The sequence below is a fragment of the Netta rufina genome (assembly GCF_964035555.1).
Source record: "Netta rufina genome assembly, chromosome: 15".
Classification (NCBI taxonomy): domain Eukaryota; kingdom Metazoa; phylum Chordata; class Aves; order Anseriformes; family Anatidae; genus Netta; species Netta rufina.
Window position 1 is genome coordinate 2,052,567 of NC_140138.1, and position 27,021 is coordinate 2,079,587.

The window sequence follows — 27,021 nt, forward strand, 5'->3', positions numbered from 1 at the left end:
CCCATCATCAGCATTGAAGACAGAGGCGAAGAAGGCATTAAATGTCTCTGCTTTGCCTATGTCATTGTCTGTGAGGAGACCTTCCCCATCAAGTAGCAGACCTAAGTTTTCTTTGGTTCTCCTTTTTCTGTTAACATATCTTAAAAAAACTTTTTTATTGGCTCTCACAGACATGGCCAGCTTCAACTCTAGTTGGGCACTGGCCCTGCGAATTTTCTCCCTACAAACACGAACAGCATCCCTGTATTCCTTCCTTGTCGCCTGACCCTCCTTCCAGCTGCTGTATACTCTTTTTTTGCCTAAGCTCCAGTAGAAGATCTCTGGTCAGCCAAGCCGGCCTTCTGCCCTGCCTGCCTGACTTCCGATATTTTGGAATTGCCCGATCTTGTGCTTTTAGGAGGCAGTGCTTAAAGATTGACCAGCACCGATGGACGCCAATGCCTTCCAAAGCAGCTGCCCAGGGGACCTTGCTGACTAGTTCCCTGAACAGCCTGAAGTCTGCTTTCCCCATACGCAGGGCTGAAGTTTTGGTGGCAGTTTCCCTTCTGTCACCATAAATTCTAAACTCAACCACCTCATGGTCACTATGACCAAGACAGCCACCAATTGCCATGTCTCCAATGAGACCCTCTCTGTTTTCCAGCAACAGATCAAGGAGGGCACCTTTCCTAGTTGGCTCTGCACCAAGATGTTATCATCTAGGTGCTTTATGAACCTCCTGGACTTGCTCGTGTCAGCCATGTGGTGATCCCAGTTGACATCTGGCAAGTTGAAATTCCCCATAAGGACAAGGGGAGTTGATCTCAAGGCATCTTGTAGTTCTGCAAAGAATAATTAATCGATGTTGTTGTCCTGGCTGGGTGGTCTGTAATAGATTCCCACAACGACATCCCCTTTATTTGTTCATCCCTTAATCCTTACCCAGAGGCTCTCAACTTTGCCCAACTTGAAGTTCCACACAGTCCAGCCCATGCTTCACATACATCTCCACCCTGCTACCTCGCCTACCCTGCCTGTCCCTCCTGAAGAGCCTGTAACCATCTATTGCAGCACAGCAGCCACAGGACTCATCCCACCAGGTTTCGCTTATGTCAATGATGCTTTAGCTGTGAGACTGGTACAAGACTTCTAGCTCATCCATTTTATTCCTCATACTGCGTGCGTTTGTGTAGAAGCACTTCAAATGCGCCTCCCTACAGGGTCGGCACCTTGTAGAGCCGACCGGAGGACCTCACTGGCACACAGTCGCTCTGATTCTAGGGCACCATCCCTTAGCTCATCACTGGCATGCCAGGTTTTATCTCCTTCCCCCTTCAACTCTAGTTTAAAGCCCTATCTGTCAGCCCTGCCAACTCCTGAGCAAAAATCCTTATCCCTCTCTGAGAGAGGCGCATCCCATCTGGTGACAGCGGGCCTGGTGTCACATAGACCTTCTCGTGATTGAAAAACCCGAAGTTCTGTTGGTTGCACCAGTCCCGAAGCCATATGTTAATGTGGTGAGCCCGCTTGTCAGCATCAATCCCTCCTATCAGAAGGACAGAGGCAAACACAACTTGTGCCCCTAATCCTTTAAGTAGTCACCCCAAAGCCCTAAAGTCCCTTTTGATCACTCTCGGACTTCTCATTGATACCTCGTCATTACCAGCCTGAAAGACCAGTAGCGGGTAGTAGTCGGTGGGCTGTACCAGGTGCTTGACTTTCTTAGCAAAGTCTCTCACCTGAGCCCTGGAAAGGCAGCAGACCTCCCTGTGGGTTGGGTCCAGTCAGCATATTGGGCCTTCTGTCCCTTTCAAAAGGGAGTCCCCCATGACAAGGGCCAAAGCTCATCTGGATCTCAATCTAGCTACTGCCGTAAAAGACAACAAAAAATGCTTTTACAAATACATCAGTGCAAAACAGAGGACTAAGGAGAATCTCCATCCTTTACTGGATGCTGGGGGGGGGCGTGGTGGGAACTTAGTTACAAAAGATGAGGAACAGGTGGAGGTGCTTAATGCCTTCTTTGCCTCAGTCTTTAGCAGCAAAACCATTTGCTCTCTGGATACCCAGTACCCTGAGCTGGTGGAAGGGGATAGGGAGCAGGATGTGGCCCTCACAATCCACAAGGAAATGGTTGGCAACCTGCTACGGCACTTGGATGTATGCAAGTCGATGGGGTCAGATGGGATCCACCCGAGGGTACTGAGAGAACTGGTGGACGAGCTGGCCAAGCTGCTTTCCATCATTTATTGGCAGTACTGGCTATCGGGGGAGGCCCCAGTTGACTGGCGTCTAGCAAATGTGACGCCCATCTACAAGAAGGGCTGGAGGGTAGACCCAGGGAACTATAGGTCTGTCAGTTTGACCTCAGTGCCAGGGAAGCTCATGGAGCAGATCATCTTGAGTGTCATCACGCAGCACAGGATGAGGGGGAATGGTCTAAAGTTGCACCAGGGGTGTTTTAGGTTGGATATTAGGAAGAACTTCATTACGAAGAGGGTTGTTAGGCATTGGAATGGGCTGCCCAGGGAAGTGGTTGAGTCACCATCTCTGGAGGTCTTTAAAAGACGTTTAGATGATGAACATAGTGATATGGTTTAGTGGAGGACTTGTTAGTGTTAGGTCGGAGGTTGGACTCGATGATCTTGAGGTCTCTTCCAACCTAGACAATTCTGTGATTCTGTGGTTCTGTGATATGACGATAACCCTTCTTTCTTTTTTGACAGATGATGTAGCAATGTGGGGGGTAGGCTGGCTTGCCTTAGGCACAGTCTTCAACTGGGATGGATGGGCTTTCATCTACTTCATCTTTTTGACTGTCATGTTCTAGACCCTCATACCTGTTATATAAGGGTAGATGGGAAGGTGAGGTGGGCAGGGACAGGGCTTGCCTACCACCCCAAACAGGAACCTGCCTCCATTCCCCACCTTGGCCTAGGTCTCCTCCTGCTGCCTGGAGAGATGAAGGGACATTTGTCTTCTGTGTGGCAGGAGACACTTGTGCTGTGGCAGGCTCGTGAGTCTGTCTCAGAGAGGGTAGAGTATGCCTCCACCAGTCAATTTCCCTCTCTGACTCCCTGATACTCCTGAGCCTGCTCACCTCCCCCCGAAGCTCCACAACCTGTCTGAGCAGCTCTTCAACCTGGGCACACCTCCCACAGGCATACCCCTCACTGTTGCCGTCAGACACCGACATGAGACTCAGGCACACCCTGCAGCCCAACACCTGGACAATGGCATGTTTCCTGGAGCCCTCCGTCTGAGTAGTCACATCGGTGATGGCGGCTAGAGAGGCCGCAAGAGATGCGGAGGCCATGTTTTTCTGTCTGGTTGATACCATGGCTAGGCTTTTCGCTAGCAGGTTACAAGTACAGATGGGAAAGACCACTGTGCAAGAGCTGCAAGGGGCCCTGTCTGCACAAACTGCTGTGCCCTGCCCTGGCCGCCCGTCCTGGCCGCCATGCTCCCCAGCTGCTTTCGAACAGCCAGGGAGTTGGCGCTGCTGGCTGCACCCACATCTTGTCAGCCTCCCTCGTGAGGGCTGCTGGGCCCTGGTGGCTCCCTCAGCTGCCTCGGGTAGCCTCGGTGTTGGAAAAAATTCCCTGCCTGTCCCAATCCCCCTCCCCGCTGCAGAACGCGTCTGCCCCAGAGCCGATTGCCGTGGCAGGTCTGTAAGAACGGGAGCAGCAGCAGAGCTACAATACAATAAAGGGCAAAAACCATTGGAAGTGTAATTCTATTAGCTCAGCTGTTCTTTTACACAGAAAGGGGAAAAGTTTGGAATTGACCTTATTGTCTTTGATAGAAGGAGGAAAAAAAATATCTAAAAACCATTGGCTGCAATTGGAGGGTTGGCTATACCACTTGCAATGCATTTTTATTTTCTTGTGTTAGCTCTTTCTTAGCTTTTTATATGTAAATGTAGGTGAATATTTTGGGTAGATTTTGTAGGTTGGGTCAAGAAGGCTGAATAGCATAAGCAGTGAGGATAAAATAGTATAAAAAGGATGATATCTTGATATTTGCATTGTCATTTTATATAAAACTTGGCATTCTGAAGTATTTCATCTTTTTTTGTCATCAAAGTGCTGCAATTTTTGGAAAAAAAGCTCATGGAGGAGTATGTGGACATTTAAATTTAGCATTAGAGGTCATTTAACAGTATTTCTGAGACTTCAGCTATATACTTTTCTGCTCTTAAACCCTCCAAGTTTACACTTCTTGCTCTATACTTTGTTGATACTAGAATTTTGCCTGCATTTCAAAATAGGTTGGGAAAAATGATATTTTAACAGTTCCCTCTTAATTGTTGTTCCTTTAAAGACATCATGTCTGGTTCAAGGAGGCTTATCTGCAGACTGCTGGGCTCTGGTGGTGTTATCTAAAGGTGGTGTGATCATGTTTTCTCTTTTGTATGCTTTCCTGTGTAATCCGTGGTGGTCTCTGGTACTGGCCACTGCCAGTTTTATTGGTACCACTTTCTGCCAGAACCCTTCCAGATCATATATAAATCAACTCATCAAAACTAAAAGGAAAATCCCCCAAATTATCAAGATGATAAAGAAACTTCTCCCTCAAGCCTGTGTGCTCTCCCCCTGCTGTTTTGAAAGTGTTTCCCATTCTTCAAGCCTGCTTCCAAATCCCAGTAAGGTTTTCTGAGAGCTGGAGGAGAAGGGCTATGTGATACACACATCTGATACAGTGGGATTTCAGTATAGTTTGGATCAGGCCATAGTGCCCAGTCACTTTCTATTTTCAAACTTTTTGTTTGTTTTTGTATTTTGAACCAAATGCTTGCTTTGCTGGGAGAAGATTGAGCTTTGAAAAAATAAGATGGAGTAGTTCATAGAAAAATGCTCACTGAAGGATGGCATTGCTGACAGGTTCAGAATTTGTTTTCCAGGTTTTAATCTGATAGAACTTGGAATGAAACTGTTCAAACTGCTAGAACCTCGAAGAAGAATCATAGTCCTTCAGCAGGGACGCACTAGTCTGATCATTTCTTTTTCAACAATAACCAATATGCTTGCCATTTTAGACTTAAGTCTTTGCACTTGGTATACACTAATGAATTTGTGGCCATGGATACATTTTTTTTTCTGTCTTACTACTAAACACTAAAAACTTGTCAAGCTCATTGTCTGTTTACACTAAAAATAGCTTTTATCATTGCAGGATACAACTTGCACTAGATGGACATGATATTAATATCTCTTTTCTATGCTAATGGTAGCAAGAATTTCCTTGAGCAAGGTGATTGGGACACCATTCTGTGCAATTTTCATAGTTTAAAGGAGAAAGGCACAATTTCTGTAGATCAGATGAAATGCTTAAAATGCCTATATAAGAAACTTTATTTTAAACTGGAATCCTGTTTTTTTTTTGTTTGTTTGTTTGTTTTTAACTTCACATCCTGGGATGTGAAGGTCAGGGCAGCTTGGGATGCAGTGACCAAGAGATGGTGTAGTTCAAGATGGAACTTGGTGGAAGAAGTAAGGCTAAAAGCAGGATTGCAACCCTGGACTTTCGGAGAGACAACTTCGACCTCTTCTGGGACCTGCTTGTGAGTATCTCATGGGCTAGTTTGCTAGAAGGCAAGGGTGCATGTGAGAGCTGGGCTACATTCAAACAGCACTTCTTCCAAGCTCAGGATCAGTGCATCCCTAAGAGTAGGAAATTGGGGAAGGGGGGCAGGAAACCTGCGTGGATGAGCAAGGAGATCATCGATAAGATCAAAGGGAAGAGGAAGGTTTATGAAGCGTGGAAAAAGGGCCTGTCCTCTTGGGAGGAGTATGGAATTGTTGTCAGGGCCTGCAGGGATGCGACAAGGAAGGCTAAAGCCCACCTAGAGATGAGGCTTGCAAAAGAGATAAAAGATAATAAGAAGTTTTTGTTTGTTTGTTAGTTTTTTAAGTATGTAAACAGTAAAAGGAAGACTAGGGATAATGTCGGTCCCTTGCTGAACAAGGTGGGTGTCCTGGTAACAGGAGATGCCGAGAAGGTGGAGATACTGAATGCTTTCTTTGCTTCAGTCTTTGCTTCAAGGACTGTCCCCCGGGACTCCTTGACCCTGGAGGGAGAGAAAAGAGTCTGGGAAGTGAAGATCTCCCCCCTTGTTGACAAGGGATTGGTTTGGGAGCGTCTGAGTGGGCTCAATGCACACAAATCCATGGGTCCTGATGGGATGCATCCACATTGCAAAGGGAGCTGGCAAAGGTGATTGCTGAACCGCTCTCTATCATCTTTGAAAGGTCCTGGAGAACAGGAGAGGTGCCTGAAGACTGGAGGATAGCCAGTGTCACTCTGGTCTTCAAGAAGGGCAAGAAGGGGATCCGGGAAACTACAGGCCCCTCAGTCTCATCTCTGTCCCTGGAAAGGTATTGCAGCAGCTTGTTCTGGATGCCATCTCCAAGCAATTGGAAGAGAAGAAGGTTATGAGGAGTAGTCAGCATGGATTCACCGAGGGGAAGTCGTGCTTGACCAACCTCTTTGCCTTCTATGATGGCACCACCAGCTGGGTAGATGGGGGCAGAGCAGTGGATGTAATCTACCTTGACTTTAGCAAGGCTTTCGATACTGTCTCCCTTGACACCCTGATAACAAAGCTGAGGAAGTGTGGGATAGAGGAGTGGACAGCAAGGTGTGTTGAGAACTGGTTGACTGGCTGAGCTCAGAGGGTGGTGATCGGCGGAGCAGAGTCTGGCTGGAGGCCTGTGACTAGCGGTGTTCCCCAGGGGTCGGTGGGGGAATGCCCTGCCCTGGTCAGGCCTCACCTGGAGTACTGTGTCCAGTTCTGGGCTCCCCAGTACAAGAAAGACAGGGATCTCCTGGAAAGAGTCCAGCAGAGGGCCACGAAGATTATACGGGGAGCATCTTCTGTATGAAGGGCTGAGAGACCTGGGTCTGTTCAGCCTGGAGAAAAGAAGACTGAGAGGGGATCTTATCAATTGGTATAAGTACCTGAGGTGTGGTGGACAGAGGGATTTGACCAACCTTTTTTCAGTGGTTTGCAGGGACAGGACAAGGGGTAATGGTCACAAGATAGAGCACAGGAAGTTCTGCACCAACATGCACATAAATTTCTTCACGGTGAGGGTGATGGAGCACTGGTACAGGCTGCCCAGGGAGGTTGTGGAGTCTCCTTCTCTGGAGATATTTAAGGCCCATCTGGACGCCTACCTGGGCAGACTGCTCTAAGGAACCTGCTTTGGCAGGAGGGTTGTACCCGATGATCTTTTGAGGTCCCTTCCAACCCCTTCAATTCTGTGATTCTGTGATCCTAGTGATTTGCATTTTCAGAGTATAGTACAGGCATTAACAGAATCATAGCAAGCCTCTTTGAAGAGCAATGTTAGATAGATCCTTACATGCTATTTACAGCATGCAATTGGCTCACTTACATTCTGTAAATATTATAGAGCATATGTTCACTGTCTTGATTTATAAAGTAATACTGGGAATTACACAATTCAGTGTGTACTAAACCTCTATCTTCTGTGAAATCAAGGCAACAGTAATTTCTAGGCCAATTCTGAGGCAGAATAAGGAGAAACCTATGATGGGTGACTTTTCTGAAATAAGATTCTGGCGGGGGTTAATGACAACCTTTAGGTTGATGCCTCAGGATATATCTAAAATGTGTACAGCCATTTGGCAGCTGTACGCCTTATTGAGGGCTATTTCTTCCAATAATAAAAGACAGTTAAAAAGGGGAGTATTGATACCTGTCTTAGTAAGCAAGGGAAATTAACAAATTATAATGTTAAACTCAAGATCTGCAAAAAGGGGCAGTGGTCCATAACTCCTCTGAGCTTCTCAAAATATAAATTTTGTTGCCAATGGAGCTCTATATAAGAATTAACTAGGGAACTTTTCAAGCAGTCAAAACTCTTGCATGCCATTATAAATTTATCATTGCTGGGAGGATCTAGTTCTGCTGCCAGACATCAGGCTTATATGGCAGCCTGCATGAAAGAATAGGGGATAAATACACTTTTTCCTATGAAGAACCTCAGAAAACTTGTTAGTAGAAAGCCAAACATTGTGTTTATTTTTGTAAAGCATATCTGAGTAAATAACACACTTAGTATTCAGCCATTCAAACCATTGCAGCAGATCCATTGCATTCCCACACAGAATATGTCCACTGTCCTTTTGAATGCTGTAGTGCATGTGCCTGACCCTCAGTCTTCCCCACCAAAGACAGGAAGAAAGTGAACTGAAAGTAGACCATTACTATGAATGTGTATACACAAAATCCTGTTGGATTGTAGGATCAATTTACCATTCCATCATTTTTTATTTGGATTGTATTAACCATGAACAAATGACTCTCACTTGCAACTTTTTGAGCTTATCTCACTCATTATAACAATTCATTTGTGATACTGTAATTCTATATTTAATACTATCAAGAGGAATCGTGAAATCAGTGCTTTGTAATTCCTGGTTATTGCGCAGAGCTGAACACTCTGTGCTTCTACTCATCTCAGTAACTCAATAGTTCAACCCCCCTAAATATCAGAATAAGTGCTGTAGAGAAGGGGGTTATATATGCTTTTCCTGTTGTGAATGGCACTCAATGGCCAGCCAAAATAAAATCTGTATGCCTCAGAAGTTTTTTGTTTGTTTGTTTGTTTGCTTGTTTTCCCCACACTGTGTATTATGTTAGTGAAGCTACTTTTTACTAAGGAACATTCTTTCTCCTGCTCGTTGCACTATTAGGTACCTTGTGTAGCTCAAACACCATTATAGGTAGGACAATGAAATTGTCTGAGACTGAATAGTGCTACTGTCACAAGTGCTTGCATGAGCTTGCATGTAGACTCCCAAAGAGCACTGGTGCATTAAGCAACAAGACATGAAGGGCAGGTGCTGTGTTACGTGTTTCCTGCTTGCTGCAAAGTGTTTGCATGGCTGTGAGTTACATAAATGAATTAATCTTTCAAGTTAATGTGGTAACCAAGTGGTCTGAAGTTATGCAAAGGTTTCTGTGCTCTGCACAGCAGTGCTCTGTAAGGCACTGCTTCCTCCACCAACTGTGCTTGCTCATGTGCCCAGCACCCTGATGATGTTCTCCAGGAAATTCTGAGACGTATTTGAGTTCCCTGTATGTACCTGGTTTTGTGCTGCCCCTGTGACACCTCCATGGAATGACACTATCATTTCTAAAGTGCTTGTTCTACATGCTTCTTTGTACCTTGTCCATCTACAAGGGAGTGGTACCTGCCACCTTGTTTCCAGCACCGGCAAGGAAAGGGCTGTACCTGGGTATTTGCACTGGCTATTTCACTGAGAACAAAAGTACATGCATGCTTCTGAGAAAGCAGTTTTACTTTTTTCTTTGTCTCTTTGAGTGGGCTCTGAATTATCCTGTTGTCTTAGCTTGAGCATTAGAAAGCCTCAAACAGATAAGAACTAAATACTGTCAAAGCTCACAGTCTGTCTTTCCTAATTCTGGGATCATTTTGCAGCCAAATATCCTCATGTCCACACTGCAGGATTTTACTGGCAAGCCAGAATTGCCAGAAAATCATTCTTTACTTTCAGTGCATGTCTTTCATGTACATGTATTGTACTACTCATGTATATGTATTGTACTAATGCTGTGATCTTACTAGTTTGTCTGCTGTTACCATCCACACTATATATCACTTGTAACAGATATTAGACAAAATTTCTCAGGAGCAAGACTTCGTTAGGTAGCAAATCTGCCTGATTTGATGTTATAATTTCTAACTGTACATTGAGCTGTATGGAAGTTCTAATCCCTGTAATATCTCCCTTTCTTGTTTGAAATATTCTTCACTTACCATAGTGAGTCCTCTGTGTGAATGTGGATGAACCAAATCCCTTAGAGGAACATCCTGAGCTTCTTCACCAGTAGTTCCTTGGTGCTCATGTTCACATGAATACTATTACCAAGACATGGAATATAACCACACTTGGAGGAAATCAAATATCACCATCCGTATGTCTGTACTGCACAAGGTTACCTAAATAAATGGCATTTGTATTTTTCTGCCATTTTGTACAGTCTAGTTTCCTTTCCTCATTTTGCTTTTATCCCACATCAAATTTGTTTGTGTTTCTGAAGCCTCATAATAAAATCAACCCAAGTTGTGCGGTACAATGCAGAGCTTTTCTAGAGTAACGCCACAGGACTGTTTCTGTCAATTGCTGGCAGCTAGAGAAAAGAAGAAAGAAAAGTCAGAAACTTTTTCTTATCATTGACATTCTGTTGGTGTAAATCACCCACAACAGCTCTTATATATAGCACGTTGCTTCCAGGGCAGTTGTGCTGTCTGGGCTTGTTGCAGAACGGCCAGCACTGTTGCCTGTTCTGCAACAAGTTGCAGAACAGTGCAACTTAGTGGAGGAAGGAAGGTGAATTACCTTCCATACTGATCCCCTTCCACAGTCAGCACTGAAAATAGGATTCTTCAATTACTGCCTTTTCTGTAGTCACAAAAGAGCTCAAGTGTGAGCCTGTGAAAGAGAAAATAATCCCTGGATTTTGTAGTGCAAACAGTGTTTCGTGGTGCATTTTGAGCTTGACTCTTAATCTTGGTTAGGACTGAAAGTGGTTTATGAGCTATGAGGAGTTAGGGTTTCTGTAGGAATGTTCCTACAATGTTCCTTTTTCTTTCCTGTACGGCAAACAAAATAATCTGTAGCTGTCTGCCTAACCAGTCTAACAGTAAGAGCTGACAGAAGAGTATATGCCTTATCTGGTGTAGCCCAGACCTGCTATAGATAATTTCCTGTTCTTCAGTAGCTGCTTCAAATAACCCGTATACTGAAGAATTGTTCCAAACCAGGACTAGATTATGCATTTTCATGGACTGATTTCCTCAGTGAAAATTCAGTTTGGATAGTAGGATAACCTTTCTTCTAGTGAAAATATTGAAATATTGGACTGTATTACTGTGGAAAAAATTGCAGATCTTTCACTGGAGAAAAGCCCAGACAAATGGCTATTGGGAATGGTTGGGTGGAGTTCATTTTTGTTTGGGAATGTTGTAGTCATAATTTGGAGGTCTCTTCAGTCTTGTCATTCTGTATTCTGTACTTCATTTCATAGTCTATCAAAACCCATAAATCCTACTGAAGGCTGTTAAAATATAAATCTGACAGTTTAGCATGAGCTGCATGCCAAACAGAAGGTCTCCAGAGTGGTGAAAAAGTCTCTGGAAACCTAGCACTGAAAGATGGATTTATACCTGAACACAGTAACATAGTATGAAAGCCTCAAGTAAGATCCAAGTGATTGGTGTGAAATTGTAACTACAATCTGCTCCGAACATGCAGGAGCACATCAAAAAGCAGGTGGAAATGTTGAAGGAACTTGAAGCAGTGGGGCGAGCAGTAGAAAAAGGATTTCCATACCCTGATTTATTTTATTTCGTTTAATATCTGAGAATTGAAATCTTGAGTGCCTTTGTAAACTCAGTAACATTTATGGAATGGGTTAATTGAATTATTGAAATTCCTGTATTTAAAAACATTTATGTTTAGACTGGTCATATTACGGGTAAAAGATTATCCTGGCACAAAATGACATTTGAGGGAAGAAGAGTGTGAAGGAAGTTACATTGTAGTATTATTATTTTAAACATGCTAGCATGAAATATTTTGATGAGTCCTAGTTTTTATTTATATAAGAATTCAGTTCTAATGAAAACCTTAATGAAGATGATATCATTGGAAAAAAAAAAAAAAAGACCACAATCAGTTCTATAGAGAAGACACGGGCCACTAAATGCAAAAAAACTGATGGGGGTCAAATTAGAAAAGGAATCATTTATAAGGAATGGGAATAGTATGGATAGCCTGCTGCCTGTTCACTGCGTATGGATAACTCTGTAAAAGAAATAAACTTAATGAGGCTAGTCCGAATTTAAATGTGGAGGATGCAGATTATTGCAGGCTATAGAAAGGAAATCCTTTTTTTTTTTTTTTTTTTTTTTTTTAATGATAGATAAAATATATGGTGGGTGAAGCCAAACTAATGCAAACTGAAAGAAAAAGTTTTAAAGTACTTATGTGTAGGAATATGTTCAAAATTATTGCGAACCTTAAGGAAGAGATGTTGTACTGTTGAGGTTCACTTGATTATGATGTTTGCTGAATAAGTGACAGCAGTAAACACAACAACAACAAAAACCTAAGAAATAAGGGAGAAAATATATATTAGAAGATAGAAGATTGCTAAAATGGAGATATAAATGAATTATGTTATATGCTTGATCTTCTAACTCATCTGTGATGCCAACAGAAACATTTAAATGAAAAAGAAAACTCAATTAATTTGTATGGAAATGAATATATATTTTTGTCCAAGAAACAGTACTCCAGAGAAAGTCATTGCCAGTAACTCACACAGCACAGTTAGATTTTGATAAAGATCTGCTTTTATTGCAAAAGCTGCAGTTTCCTGGTGTACTAGTTGGATAAACACATAAGGAGATGGTGGGTTAGTCTTCTTCCACTTAAAGTCAAATCTGGCTAAAATCCCACTTAAGTGGATTTTTTTTTTTCTTTTAAAACGTTAACTGTATAAGCAGTGTTCCTCCAAATCTTTTGTTGTTGTTGTTGTTTGTTAGTGGTTTTTTTTTTTTTTTCTCTTTGTTTTTCCTCCTAATTCTCACTTATTGTGTAGGGTAGAGATGATTTCTCTGTAGTATTCTCTGCTGTCTGTGACTCAAGATATGATATTGGGCTGAAAGAATTCTTGATTTCTTTCAGTAGCGAATCAAATACTTCTGTTGAGGTATTTAGACTCGAAAGGAAAACATGTTTGACAGGGACCTCAGGCAACAGACCAGTTTAAGACTGAATGAAATGCAATTTGGTTTTGCTGTCTAGCACCTCGTTTGCACCATTAATGGAACTGCCAGAATTTTAAGTCTAATAAAAAATGTTTTGCATATTTACAGATGTTCATCCTCTTGATTTTTTTTCCCCAGGTTCTCTTTGTTCTAAATATATATTCTTTCACTGTTTACTATCCCTTTTCCCCTCTGAGTTGGAACATTTGTTTAAAAAAGTCTTCTGTTGCTGGGAGCTGAACCAGACACCATGTCTACTGTATTGGCTCAGACTGAGATTTGAGCAGTATCTTGCTGCATGCTCCCTAAGGATGGGTAAAAGCAAATGCCATGAGTATGAAAATACAAGGTTTCTGTAAGGTGAGTCCTTCTTCTGCCTGGCAATATATATGTTCTATTGACTGAGATTTTCAGGGAAATCATGATTTCCCTGAAGCTCTACCTAATGTTATCTGATTTTATGTAGTATACTTTATGTATTGTTGTACTGTTATATGAATTTGAGAAATGAGCTCTAATGGTTATCACAAGCCCAAAGGGTAGATCTTTTGGGCTACAGGCTTTCTCTTCTTTCAAGAAATGGTAGTTATAGATCTAAAAAATCTGTTTAATCACCCTTAGAACAATTTCTGTTTTGGCCCTCCATGGCTTCTTGTGCAAATCTGTTCATCCTAGTTGCTTTTAAATATTCTTAGGGTCAGACTATCATAAATACTCAGTAATGTTTGTCTTATGCCAAATAACACAAATCGATTGTGTTTTAACATCAGCATGAACCCTAGTCAACATAGTATGTGCAAGCTGCATATTCTGATTTAACAGCTTGGGTGCGCTGAAGGAGCTGCAACCCCTCCATGGGAAGCAAGTGGCAGACCCTCCATCTGGTCCTGCTTACTTGTCCTGAGCAATCGATTTTTCTGTGCCACAGCACTGATGCTCCAGCTAAAGATGCTGCATTAGTTATGTCTACCCTGAGCTTACAGGCTTTGAGAGCTATTTTGGACATAAATTTTGCAAACTTGCAAGTCAGCTAGGGTTTTTATTTTTTCCAAGGTACCCAACTTGCAATTAAGTTAAGCTGCTAGATCCTGGTCATTATCAAAACTCTCCTTCAGTGTATGGATTTAGGATAAAGGGATGAATGAGTGTCAGGTAGTGGTTAAACTTTCAGACACTTGCTATGTTGGAGAGTTTCTACTGATCCCTGTCAAGTGGGACTTCATTCAAGTAGACTCTTGCTGAGGAGTACAAGAAAGATGGTTCTCCAGTATGTCTCCACTATATTCCCTCATAAGTTAAAAGTATGGACTGAGATGCATTATACACATTTAAAAACACTATTTAGTCTAATGTACCCTGATTTGGTATTATGAATAGCTAACAGTAGAGTGTTTGGGGCTATAGTAGAGCTGTATGACTTAAAAATATAAAATAAAAAAGTATTGATTTACAAATTACAAATTATATGTTAGAATATAATGTCCCAAGCAGCGGTGTCTTAATGTGCTTAGGGAATGGTTCAGGTCTCTGTTTTCTACCTTGGGACAAGGTGAAATACAGAATCCAGGAAATCTGAACATAGAATTTGTGGAGAGATGAAACAGAGACCTGAGTGTGCTGAAGTTTGTGTTTATGAGTACTTCCCTGGAAGTTTAATGTAGTTCTGTGAGCCTCCTGATGTTTCATCCTCAAACCTCACTCTGTGGATATTTTCAACATTTAGAGAGAACTGTGCCTAAATTTTTGTATTAGTGACCAGCTGAAGGCACAGGCTATCCAAGCAGCAATCTGTAACTGGAAGCTTCATTGTATATTTTTGCTAAGTGTTACTGAGGTAGTAGAAAGCATAGCTTTTATCCATCAAGAATTGATTAGACTGACTATTAAACTTGCAATTAAACCATTGATTAATATGTGATCCATCAATATCACACACACACACACAAACATTTACTTGACATGAGTTTTGATGGATGATTTATTTCCTGGTTTAAACTTTGTCTGATTTCTGTTTAATCTCTTCTGAGCAGAATGTAAGACGCCATTGCTCATTACTTAAACACATACATATTTGAATATTTTAGTAATTTAATCCTATCTGTCATAATGACTTTATTTTAAAAAATATCTCTTTAAATCAAGGCACAGCAGACTTCCTGATTGCTCAGAACATGAGTTCTTAGCAAAATAAATGATAATAGATCTTTAAACTGAGCTGAAAAGAGCTGCTTTTAATAGAAATCTCCTATCTCAAGTTTTCTTTAGAGCAGTCTTGGAAGATAAAATCTGGAAAATGAACCAGGCCAGAACAGCATCAGAAAATGACTGCCCAGGGACCTGTAGGCTGAATAACATTGATGTTTATTACAAAACACCTAACTAAAAAGGGAGCCCCGGCAAAGCCCTTGCACTTATGGTACCTCTCATTGTGTGCCCCAGAGTACAGAGTGAGATTTCTCTTCATATGGGATAAGCATTTATGTCTTTTTAGGAAGGTGGTAACTTTAGTATACACTTTCCTTTCAGACACTATTGCTTTCAGAAAGGCCAGCCTTTGCAAAGTAGGTCATCTAGGGATGCTGCAGGGGGTTACTTCCAAGGCAAAATGGAGCAATGTCTCCTTTCGTCTTGGATAGCTTCTCTCCCTCTCTTACCCCTCACTCCCAATATAGATCAGATTCCTTAAAGCAGCTGCTTGACTTCCAAAAATGTTCAGCCCTCCCGTCTCCTATGGAGAGAGGGAAATGGTTACTATGGATTCTCTGCACAAGAACAGATGTATTCCAATATGCTGGGTACTAACCATGCTGTTCTCTGTGTGCCTCACATTTTTTTTTTAAAGTTCAGAATATGGCTGGACAAGGATAGCCCAGGTAGGGCTGCCCTGGCTTTGAATTCCTCATTTTTCTCTTCTGCCTGCTAGTATAGAGGACACCAGTGAAAAACAACAGGAGAGGTGTGAGTTCTCATACTTTCAGGCATCAAAATCTCTTTCTCTCCTAGCATTTCACTGTGTGTTGGATTCATGAATGGGCTCAAGATGAGGTAATGCATTTGGACAGTGCATTTGGAGCTGATTCTATGTTCAGTATATAAAGAAATCACTGGTAGATATTTGTAAATTAAGAAAGAAAGGGAGGCTAGAGCAATATGCATCAAGGGGAGGGGGCTTTCAGTGATTATGCCATTTACGTGCTATTTTTGTATTGCAGCCTATTATAGGGAACTGAATGCAGATTGTAAATTGTAGTTAACAAAAACTAATTCTCAAACTTTGGGGAAATTTGAATGTGGATCTGTGTGTTGTAGTTTGAACCCTCTTCTATAGGCAATGTTAGCCAGTTAAAAATATTTTGACATTCTGCCCATGCAATCCTATTCATTTCAGCTCATTTCTAACGCTTGATTCTGTGCTCTGGTGTATTAAACCTGAAAAGAATGGTGGGGGAGTGGGAATAGTTTCTGGATCATTTCCTCCATCACTGATTTCTGTAGGGGCTCTAAATAGAAATGTAGCATACATTGCAGAAGCGCATGAAATGCCTGTCCTATAGTGCTGTCATTCATGAGAAACTCAGTGATGTTATGGTAGTCATGTTTCTAAAATTGTAGTTATTTTGGCATTTCTCTTATTTTTCTTCTTTGTAGAAAACTGTGTGTCTCTTAGAATTACCCTGTTCAACTTATGTGAGACCTTCTGTTAAGCGCATAAGTAAGCTCTCTCTTTCTTACTGAGTCTCAGACCTTGCAAACTTTTTAAAAGTACTTTTCTATAATGCATATTTTTTGTAATATACTTATTCTGCGCATTAATATCAGAAGGTCTTACAGAATAGAAAGACAGCCTAGAATTGAGTTTCATCTATATTTATAATCTACAAAAGTAAGTCTTTTATACATCTGAGCTGTTTGATAAATGGGTTTCTTATTTTATTCTCTATTATTTCTTTTGATTGGAGTTTCACTGCTATGTTTTCTAAAGCATCACAGTTCATTTATTTGATATATCTATGTACACGTAAAAGTATTCATTTGCAAGGATGTCTATTTTGTAGGAGTCTTCAGAAGTCAGCTCAAGTACTCTAAACACAATGCTGGGTTAATTTATAAGTGTCCTCAGTGGGGATGCAAAGTGATTGGAATAATAGTTTGAATAGCTTAAGACTGGGGGTTAGGCATAGAGTAGGTTATGGGACTGATATCTCTACGGGATGAATTAGTGTAATTATTTCAAAATAGTGTAAAAATACCATGGGTAGACAAAAACACTGGGTATAGGACAGGTGTGCTCCAAGCAGTGTCACCTGCTTAAGAAGCACAATGAAGACAATTCCTCAATCAGCATATTCACAGGTTTGGCTTGGGGTCACTCATGTTGGTAAAGATTGTGGCAGCAGTTGACTTGCAGGGCAATCACAGTGGAGATTGGCTTCTTGTTCCCATTGTGGCTGCAAAGGTAGATGGAAATATTTTTTGTACCAGGAATTTTTTGGGGGGGAGAATTTTCTGTTGTCTGCTACAGGCTGCTACTAGCAGGCCTATCTTGAGTTACTATAAGAGATAATGTCTAGATGCAGTATTTTACTACATGGTCTCCAAGCCCAAGGCTCACAGGTCCAGCAGTACCAGCCCTCCAGGCTGTGTGGGTGCTGTGGCCAGTGCAGCATCTGTCTCGCGCAGTCTTCCTGTCTGTTTCTGGTCCCATGCTGCCTGTAACATGTTCTCATCCTGTGCATGAGAGGTACATGTTGGTCTTCACTATTTGCCTACTACCTAATCTACATGCCCACAGCAAGGCTGCGGCAAAGCAAGAGTGAATTCAAATCTCCCAAGTTTTAAGCTAATCTTAATTAGATACTATTTAATTGACTAGGAAACACTTTTAATTTTTTATACAGTGGCACTTTCATATGTGATTTTTTCTCTTCCTTCTTGCTGTGGCTTGAGCAGCATGGGATGTGCTCAAAGCAACATCCAAGGATACAGAAACATAAAAGATAATGTCTGAAAAATATTAAAGAAAATGAGAAAATATTTAAAAGATTTAGCTCCTGTGAAAAGAGCATCTCATCTTTCTTACCTGATTCTTGGCCTCCTAGGCTTACCCACAGATGAGAATAGGCATGATCAAAAATAGCCCTTTCTTTGATACTCTAGATTTATTCCTGTGTCTGCTATAATTGTTTCCATGTTAATACCCTTGCACTTCATTGGCCTCCTACTTTTTGTAGTTTGGACAGGATAACATAACAACTTCACTGAAATAATAAGGAGGAGAATAAAATCAGTGTTAGAAATGAATCTTGGTTTTGTTATCCTTTTGGGATCATGGGTGTATATATAAGAAAAGGGAGATCAATGTTCCCTGCTGGCTACTGAGAAGATTTTCCTTCCAGAAGGCTCAGTTCAGCAAAACACATAAGCATGAATTTAATAGAATGAGATGAGTGCCAGTTGTCAGCTCCATGCTTTTCATCTCGCACAACCCAAATTATCTTCCTTACTGCTCTGATCATGTCTCCCAAATGCATATTCCAAGTCCCCAAGTCTCCATGTCTTGCCACACCTGTTTCACAGACCTTACTCTCACTTTAAAAATGTGAGAAACCTAGGCTTCCCCTCTAGAGGGTTTTGGCTTGCACACAGTCAGGATCTTATTCCCACATGACACTAGTAAATTCCCTTGGTCTGTAGCACCTTTCTTTAGCCTTCTCCCTTTTGTCACCACCGTGCTCCTTGCTTCTTCCCTTTTCTGGGACAGCTTCTGTCCCCTGCTGCTCCACCAAGGACCTCTTTGGTAGCCCATTGCTGACTTTGCTAGCACTTTGTCAAATAATTCTGTCCTTGTTTCTGTTGCCCATCTCATTGTTCTTTCTCATAATGATTTTGAATGTATGGTATGGTTTACAACCTCCAAAACAGATTAATTTACAAAGAATTTAATCCGTAAATGACAGGGTCTGATATTCCTCTTCAGGGCTGGTGAACTACTTGTTCTGTCTGAATCAGCAGGGGCCTGGCAGTTCTGTACACAAACCCAGCTGCAAAGATCAAGTATGGAGCTGAACTTCTCCTGATACAGGACAGTTCATGCCCAGGTGTTGCATCGAAGACAAATGTATATGCTTCAGAAAAGGAGACCCCACTAGAGAGGGAACTGGTACAGATATAAACAGTTTCCATCATTTGCTTGTTAATTCTCATGGATGCTTTGTATCAGAATTGAATGGAAAGACTGATTACTTCAGTCCACTAATGAAAGAGGATATCTGCAGAGTGAAGGAGTAATTTTATATTGAAGCTTCAGTACATTAAACGTTTCAAAATTGCAAAATATTTTACCCTTGCAGGTTTTTTAGGTCACTACCTTTATTAGTCCTTGCAATTTTAATGCATTAAAAATAGTGACAGTTTTGGAGAACGTTAGTTCTCAAAATACCAGGTACTGGTATTCACAAGTTTACTTACAGTAGATTAATTTTTTCTTTTATGCTAGACTGCACTTTGACTTACAAAACACCGCAATTTCATTTTGACATGTTTTCTTTTCAACAAAGTTAATTTCAAATCGTTGTTTACCTGACCAGCCTTGTCTTTACTTGTTGTATTATTTGTTTTTCAGAAGGTGCTGCTGGTATTTACTGTGGCATGTTAGCTATTACATTCACCAGTTAGCAGTTTGAGTTGTATATTTAAATTCAGGTTGTAACTTACTTGATCAAAGTGCTACAAGTTAAAAATATATCTTTTTCTCTAGGGGTCAAGACCTGAAAACCATAAAATTAAATGCCTTGAAAGATTGTTAGAAACCTGATTTAAAATTAATTCTGGGATTCATGAAAAAAGCAATTGTACCTATTAACTTTCTCTCTCTTAAGAGATGTTAACTATACAAGGAAATCTCCGAAGGTTCTTTGAAAATGTTGCCCACAGTCATTTCCAGGCACTACTTCCATGAGGTCTCAGCAGAGACCTGTCCTACTTAAGAGAGAGGACCAAGCTCTTTGAGGCAGGATGACTTCCAGTGTATGCCCACAGGAGTCTACATTTGGTGTCGCTGGAAATGTGCTATGGGAACAAGAGCCAAAAGCATTTGTGACATATAACCATTAGTAGTGCCTTTTATAACCCTTTTCATAAGTCATCTCTAAGTGCATTTCCAAATGTGTCACTGCCATGAGCACCCTATTGTTTCTGAGAATGAATTCAAAGCCAGTAACTAACGACTTGGACAGTGTTAGCTGAAGTTCAGCCTCATAAATTTGAGAACACCCCATTTACTAAGTGTTCAGTTTCACTTAAGTATTTTCCAAACAGCCTTAGAGAGTTTGGAAGAGCTGGAGAGGAAAAACAGTTGTCATTTCTCATTAAAATGTAAGAGTTTTTTTAAACATAATTACGAATTTGTCAGACTGATTCAGATGTAGGTTCATTCTAATATCATTCTCCCTGTTTTCTCCTTATTCAGTTGTTTTCTCCAAAAGAATAACTTGAAGTCACAAAAGTATATTTTATGTATGAAATGGACCTTGCTAGGTCTTGTTTGTAGCTTCCATACATCTTTATTGCAGCAATGTGTTCTAAATCAGCTAGGCTGAGACGAAACCATGGTTATGTGGAGTTCAGTGTGGCTGACAAAGCTAATCAAGGGGCAAAATAAAATATATTTGGCATTAAGCTGCTGAGGTCTCTGTTCTACTGTAGCCTATTATAGGTACTAGAGCTGGCTGTTTTAATAAAATCAGCTCATGATTGTCTACAATCCATTGCTGCCACTATTGCAGCATCCAGGAAATACTTGAAAGCTACCAGTCATGTTCTTCACTCCAGAGAAGAGGAGCGAACTAATAAACTCCAAAAGAGGTGCAAATTTAAGTAATGCAACTGAAGAATGAACTGAAGCCTAATTGGTTATATATTGTGGGCATAAAAAATATCACTGTGTTGCTTGTTATTATACTTGTCACTCTCACACTAAAAAGGCTGAGACATTTCAGTGGCTGGATATGACCAAGAGACCCTTTATTATCCTTGCAGATCCAATAGATGCACACAGCTTCACATTTGCTGCTCTTGCTTACTGATCTGGCCATTCTCAAGGAAGTTCTTCTCCAGGAGTCACAAAGTTGCAATGCAGAGATAAGTGTCAGTACCTTCAATTTTACAGATCAGAAAACTGAAACACAGAAATGTAAAATGAATCACTCCAAATCTAGTTTTCTCGTGGTGTTCTCATTTATAAAGCTCAGGACTGGTCCACACTAGTTCTTTAACTGATTTACCTGGTGTTTTTCTGTTCCTCTGGGGAACATATCTTTGATCACAGTCAGTATGTATCCTGCAACAGAGCCTGATTAGATTTGCATAGTGAGGAGATAAAAACAGTGAGTGTGTAAGTGCTGAAGTGCAACTCATCACAATTGGCAACAGTGCTGTTAGTTTAGTTCACGCTGGAAGATGGTCTGATCCTTACTAGATTTATCACTGGCAGAGATGTGATTGCTGATCCCACTGCAGATTTGTTTTTAAATTATTACTTTGCTTAAAGGCACAATGTGTCCCAGTACTTTCTGTCATAATTGTAAATTATTTTTTTTTTTTTTCTGAAAGACCCAGTGGAATTTTTTCATAGACATTTCTGAAGCCATTAGAATCAAGGAGCCCTTGTTGGCACAGAGTATCAATAATTGTTTCAAAACCTTCTAACCTTCTTCTTAGTCACTTTGCAGACTGTTTCCCTATATCTTGTACAATTGCAAATATTGTAGAACATTTAATTCTGTATGGTCTTCCAACTTAGATGTTATCAAAATGAATAGAAAAGCTGAAGTTCGGTTCGTATTACAGATAAAAGTGAAGAACATATGGTTTTCAAAAAGGACATATGGATACAAATGTACATATTTATACAAACATGTTCTGATTGGCTCAGACTTTTCCTTTCTTTCTCTTGTGATCAAAATGTGATAAGGCACATAGGATAGTGTAGTCCCTACAGGACTAGATCTGAGCCTTGCAAAAGACATTAGAAAGACTTCTAGTGATTCCTCTGAACCTCAGACCAGATCTTTGTTGTTGGATAAACATTAGTGAACAATTCAGACTAGCTTCATGCAAAACCTGCGTATATAGTGAGGATGCGGAATATTTTCAATGCAATGTCAATTCTATTTTCAATGTGTACTTCCTACATGACTAAATATATAAATTAATCTATGCAAATAAGCTTAACAAAATATAGATAAAAACAACCTGGAGAGTAAATTTATAGAGATGACAACATGAACAGAGGTATTTGCTATGGATATACAGGTTGATTATTAAGTTATCCTGATTCACTTCTTAGAGAAATCAGTAGAGAAATCAGAAATCATTGTGTTTTAATGGGAACAGCACTAGCCACCTTGTATACCAGATTGAGATCTTCAGCACGTGTAAGGAAATAAGTTAGTTAGTAAATAAGTGTCCATAGATTTACATCAACTATGTAAGTGAGGATCTATTCTTACAGCACCTGTCTTTAAAATCAAATATTCAGACAACTCAAGGGTTTAACCATTTGAATTTCCAAATTTTGCAAAGATGAGTAGTGTTCTGGTATCAGGCAGTAAACATCGTTAGTGTTTGTCTTGTGCTGCTTGTGTTTTTGGAATGAGATAATTTTTATACTTCATTAAAGAAAGTCAGCTCCCTGAGACATATTCTAACCATGCCAAAAGTATACTGAAATACCTAGTTAATGGCAATTTTGTATTGAAAGTAGACTTCTATGAATCATGGGGAGTGTTAAAAAGAAGGCATTTTCTTATCCGTATGTTTAGCTGCTTTCTAATTAGTTACTTGTATTTCAAATAACTTTGCAATTCCTTGTGTTGGTGGACTACTTTGCAAACCAGCATTATTTAGGTTTCCTAGTGTCTTAAATTGAAATGCAGCCAAAATATCTTTTTTTTTTTGAAGATTTGCACTCTATTATGGACAATAAGCTATTGCACAATTTTTATCCTGGTAATAAAGGATAAGAATGTGCATGTGCATATTCCATGCCCTCATTTTACTATTTGCTGCTTTCAAATGTAGCTATATTTCATCTGTCATCGATTGTAGATATACCAACTTCTCACTAACTGAAGAACAGAGGGGAAAATAACAAGCCTTAAAACAAGACAAAATGTTGAGTATTTGCTGGTGAAGCAGAATGTGTTACAAACTCACATTCAAATTCTAGTGAGCTGAGGGCTTTCCAGATCTCTCACGTTCTCAGCATAGCCTGTAGGGCTCAGTGTTTCCTGTACTGCATAGTCCTGGGGACATGCTGTAGCTGCTGACAGTTACAATTGAAGTGCTGGCAAGTTTCAAGGAAAGTAACTATAAGAAATCTAAATTCTTAACCACAACTGCAATACTTTTGCATGAAGGTGCTCTAAAATACTCCTCTCATACTCAAGTTGTTCAGCTTAGTATTGAAAATAAAATATCCATCATTTCATTGTGGAAGAAGAGCATGAATGGAAGGAAAAGAGCATATGAGAGATGCCATCTGTTCTTTCTCTCTCTTTCTTTCTCTTTCCCCCCACCCCTCTATTTTTATATTTATTTATTTATTTATTTATTTTTATCAGAAAGAAATTTCTAATCACCTGTCAGGCCCTTTTCAGGGGGCAGTGCGGAACAGGAAGGTTTTTATGGTTTGGAGGCTGGTAGGTTGCTGAAGGTGCTAGGGATGAAGTCTCACTTCTGCACTAGATGCTCACTAGATTCTTCCTCATATATTCAGTCATCAGACAGCAAAAGCTTTCAAGATTCAATGACAGATTTATGGTAAAGCAAATGCAAGGAGAGATGAGGAGTTTCCTGCAGGAGGATACTTCCCCTGAATTGTATCCCTCCAGTGCTGCTAGTAAAGATAAACTTCCAGGGTCTCAGTAGTTCATCTAGTAGTTTTCATCCTCCAACAGAAAAACAGTGCCAGTCCTGACAGTCGTTTGTCTGACCTGTCTTCAAAGATCTCCACTGATGGAGAGCACTCTGCCTTCAGGCAGTCTTTATTCCATATCTCTTTTCACAAGCTACATTTCTTAATATGTATCTTGAATGTTTTTTGTAATTACTACTTGACCTATTCGCTGAGGACACAATAGGAAAATGTTGTTTCTTCCTTCTTTCTAAAGATCTCACAATGTAGCACACCTGATCTACTTTTGATCATAATTTTGCAATGCATTATGTGTACCAATAAGAACAGTAATGAGAGTTCAGGTCTTCAGGATATGAAAACGGCGTCTGGATCTACAATACAGCTAAGAAAATGTCAGCTGAGGATGCTAAAATGCCTGAAAGCTTGGAGGAGCTCAGACTGGAGTTTAGACAATGAATTTAGGTCTGGGTCCAGTTGTTAAAATCCATTCTGGTGTGGAGAAAGAAGCTTTTACAAGCTGAACTGATGGCTGCCAGCAAAGCACTTCTGAGCACTGTCAGAAACCTGTTTCATGTGCTGGATATAAACTGCATAATGTAGCCAGAGACAAAATGCATGTCCACATTAATGTCCAGGGTCACTTGACACTAGAGCAGATCATTCTGGGTCTAGATACCTTCCAAAATGCCAAAAAATGTTTAGTAGCTGGTATGCAGATGTCATCTTTGGGGCACAAAGATATGGCATCGAGGCCAACCACACTTCAAAGCATCAGAAAATGCTACAAAACACCCTCAAAAGTCAAGAAACACTCTTGAGAAGTGATCTTGGCCTTTTGTGACTGCAACTGTGATGCTGGACAGTCAGTCCTAGTCCCAGCTTTTGCCACTCATGTATGAATGCAAAATATGGAAGCATATTGTCTGTTGTCACAACTCATCTGTGAAGCAGATGTTTCTTTTGGGGGAATTATTCATGCTAAAGATCACACTTCAAAGTAAACAATAATTGTCATTTGTTCCCTTTAGAAAAATGAAAGCTGGAAATCAAATTAATGAGTACATTTCCTCAAGGGAATAGACAGAACAGGGAAATATGATCCTTTTGCAAAACTTGTAGCAAAGATCTGTGGTCAAACATATTAGTCCCATGCTATTTTCATGTGGATTTAGATACGGGGATACAAATAATAATAGGTGGAAATAGGTGGAATAGGGTGAAATATATCTGGGGAGAAGTCTCTCTGACTGAAAGGAAAAATTGCCCATGAATCTGTAGAAACTGCAAAATCCTGCATGACTAAACAAAAATAGGTATTTTTAAAGAAAATACGGTAAATATAAAGTATATATTAAAAATACGATAATGTGATGCTCAGTGACTTGACTCCACACCTTGAACTAACTCTGTAAAGCTCATTCTGAATATGACACGTCTCAGTTCACATAGGCCAAGAAGTCTGCAAAGAGAGAGATTGAAATGCATTAGGCTTGCTGATGGGTCACTCCTTTACAGCCTCCTAGACAAGATTTCATTTCAGTAAACCTGAATTAGTTCACAGAAACCAAAAGTAGTTGCATTTTGAATTACTACATGATTTTTTCCCACAGACCAGCTCTCAATATTTTGGGTCAAATACAGGATGAATGGCAGCCTCTAAGTGTTTGTGAATAACCTGGGAAGTCAGACCTGTGTCATCTGGTTCTTGGACTCATAGGTTGTTTCCCTCGTAATAAATGATGCAAAGGAACATTTCCATGCACCAGACTCAAGCTGTCTGTGTTGCTCCATTGTCACAATGGTCCCTTTGGCTGGTTTGCCATAGAGCTGCAGATTCCTGTTTTGATATTTGATATTTTGGACTTGCTGAACCGTAATTGTCAACAAAGCAATTTCATCAGGTAACTTTTGACCTTCTCTGACTGACCGACCACATTCAATGCTTCAGAATACAAGAAACACCCATCTTGTCTTTACATCAGCTCCATAAAGAATGGCAAATGGATAGGAATTCAACAGAGTTTCCACCCATTTTACCATTTACTTTCACTGAAATTTGAGAAAATAATTTGAAAAAAATAGGAAAAATAGTAATTTCTAGTACTTAACTCTTCTTGGAAATTCCTTGGATTGTTTACCAATGATGCTTTCTCCCTTCTACCAAAGACTAAAAGCCTATGAAGGCATTCTGGAGCTAGCCTCCATCAAGTCTGTTCATTATCAGTTCAGAAGCTTATGGCTAGATTTAGTGCAATTACTTTTATGAACTTTGAGAAGGGTAATTTAATGCTATAGCCTTCATTTAGTTACAATAAATACATTCACTGCAAGTATGTAACCCAAAGAAGATAATAGTTTGTTTGGACTAGCTTGAGTAAAAATGATGTATGTATGAGTTCTCAAGATTACTGTCTACTTGGAAGGTAGGAAGAAAATGTTGATGGGTTGATGGTACGTAGATTTGTGTGTGTGTGTTAAAGCTGTGTCTTGAATGTGACAATTCAAGATGTGTCTGGGTTAGTTTTATTTCTTAGCTCCTAGCAGAAACCCATCTCCCTGAGCTGATGCAGAATTTATGAGTATGGTGTATAAATTGTTACACCACATCATGCTGGATAATTAAACAGCTGCTTTGCACAGAGCTCCTTCATTCTTCAATGAGGCAGATGTTTCATCATTTTGCTGATTTCAAGTATTCCACAATAGCATGCCATATACATAAAGTAACTCATATTTTAAATATTTTGGTGCCTTTCTAACCAAGGATCAAAGCTCTGCACTCCATTGTATGAGGTTTTGCACAGGCAATTAGCAGAGAAGTGGACGCCTCTGACAGAAGAACCCAGGATCCTAAATGAGTGTCAATCAGTGTGTCTCCACTGGGTCCAGAGGATCAACAGCAGTTCGTGCTGGCTGACATTTCAGCTGCAGGTGTCAGACACAATGCCATGATTTACATACCAATAGCAGTGAGTGGGAGGATAAAGTAACAGGAGGAGCAGAAATGAGCAGGGATGCAGAAGTCAGAGCTTGCCATTTGCCTGCAGCTGACAATGGCAATTTGAGTTATTCATCTCCATCCTGACTCCTTAACAACAGTATTCACTTCTGATGATATCTTATGGCCTTTTGAGTATGTTAGCAGAGAAACTAGAATCTTTTCTCTATTTACTTTCTGTGTTATCAGATATTCCGTGCAATTCCCAAAAGGTAGATGAATTGAATAAAACAAAGTATCAGGTTAAATGATGTATATTTCTTATATATACATCACGTATTTATGCTCTTTATTAT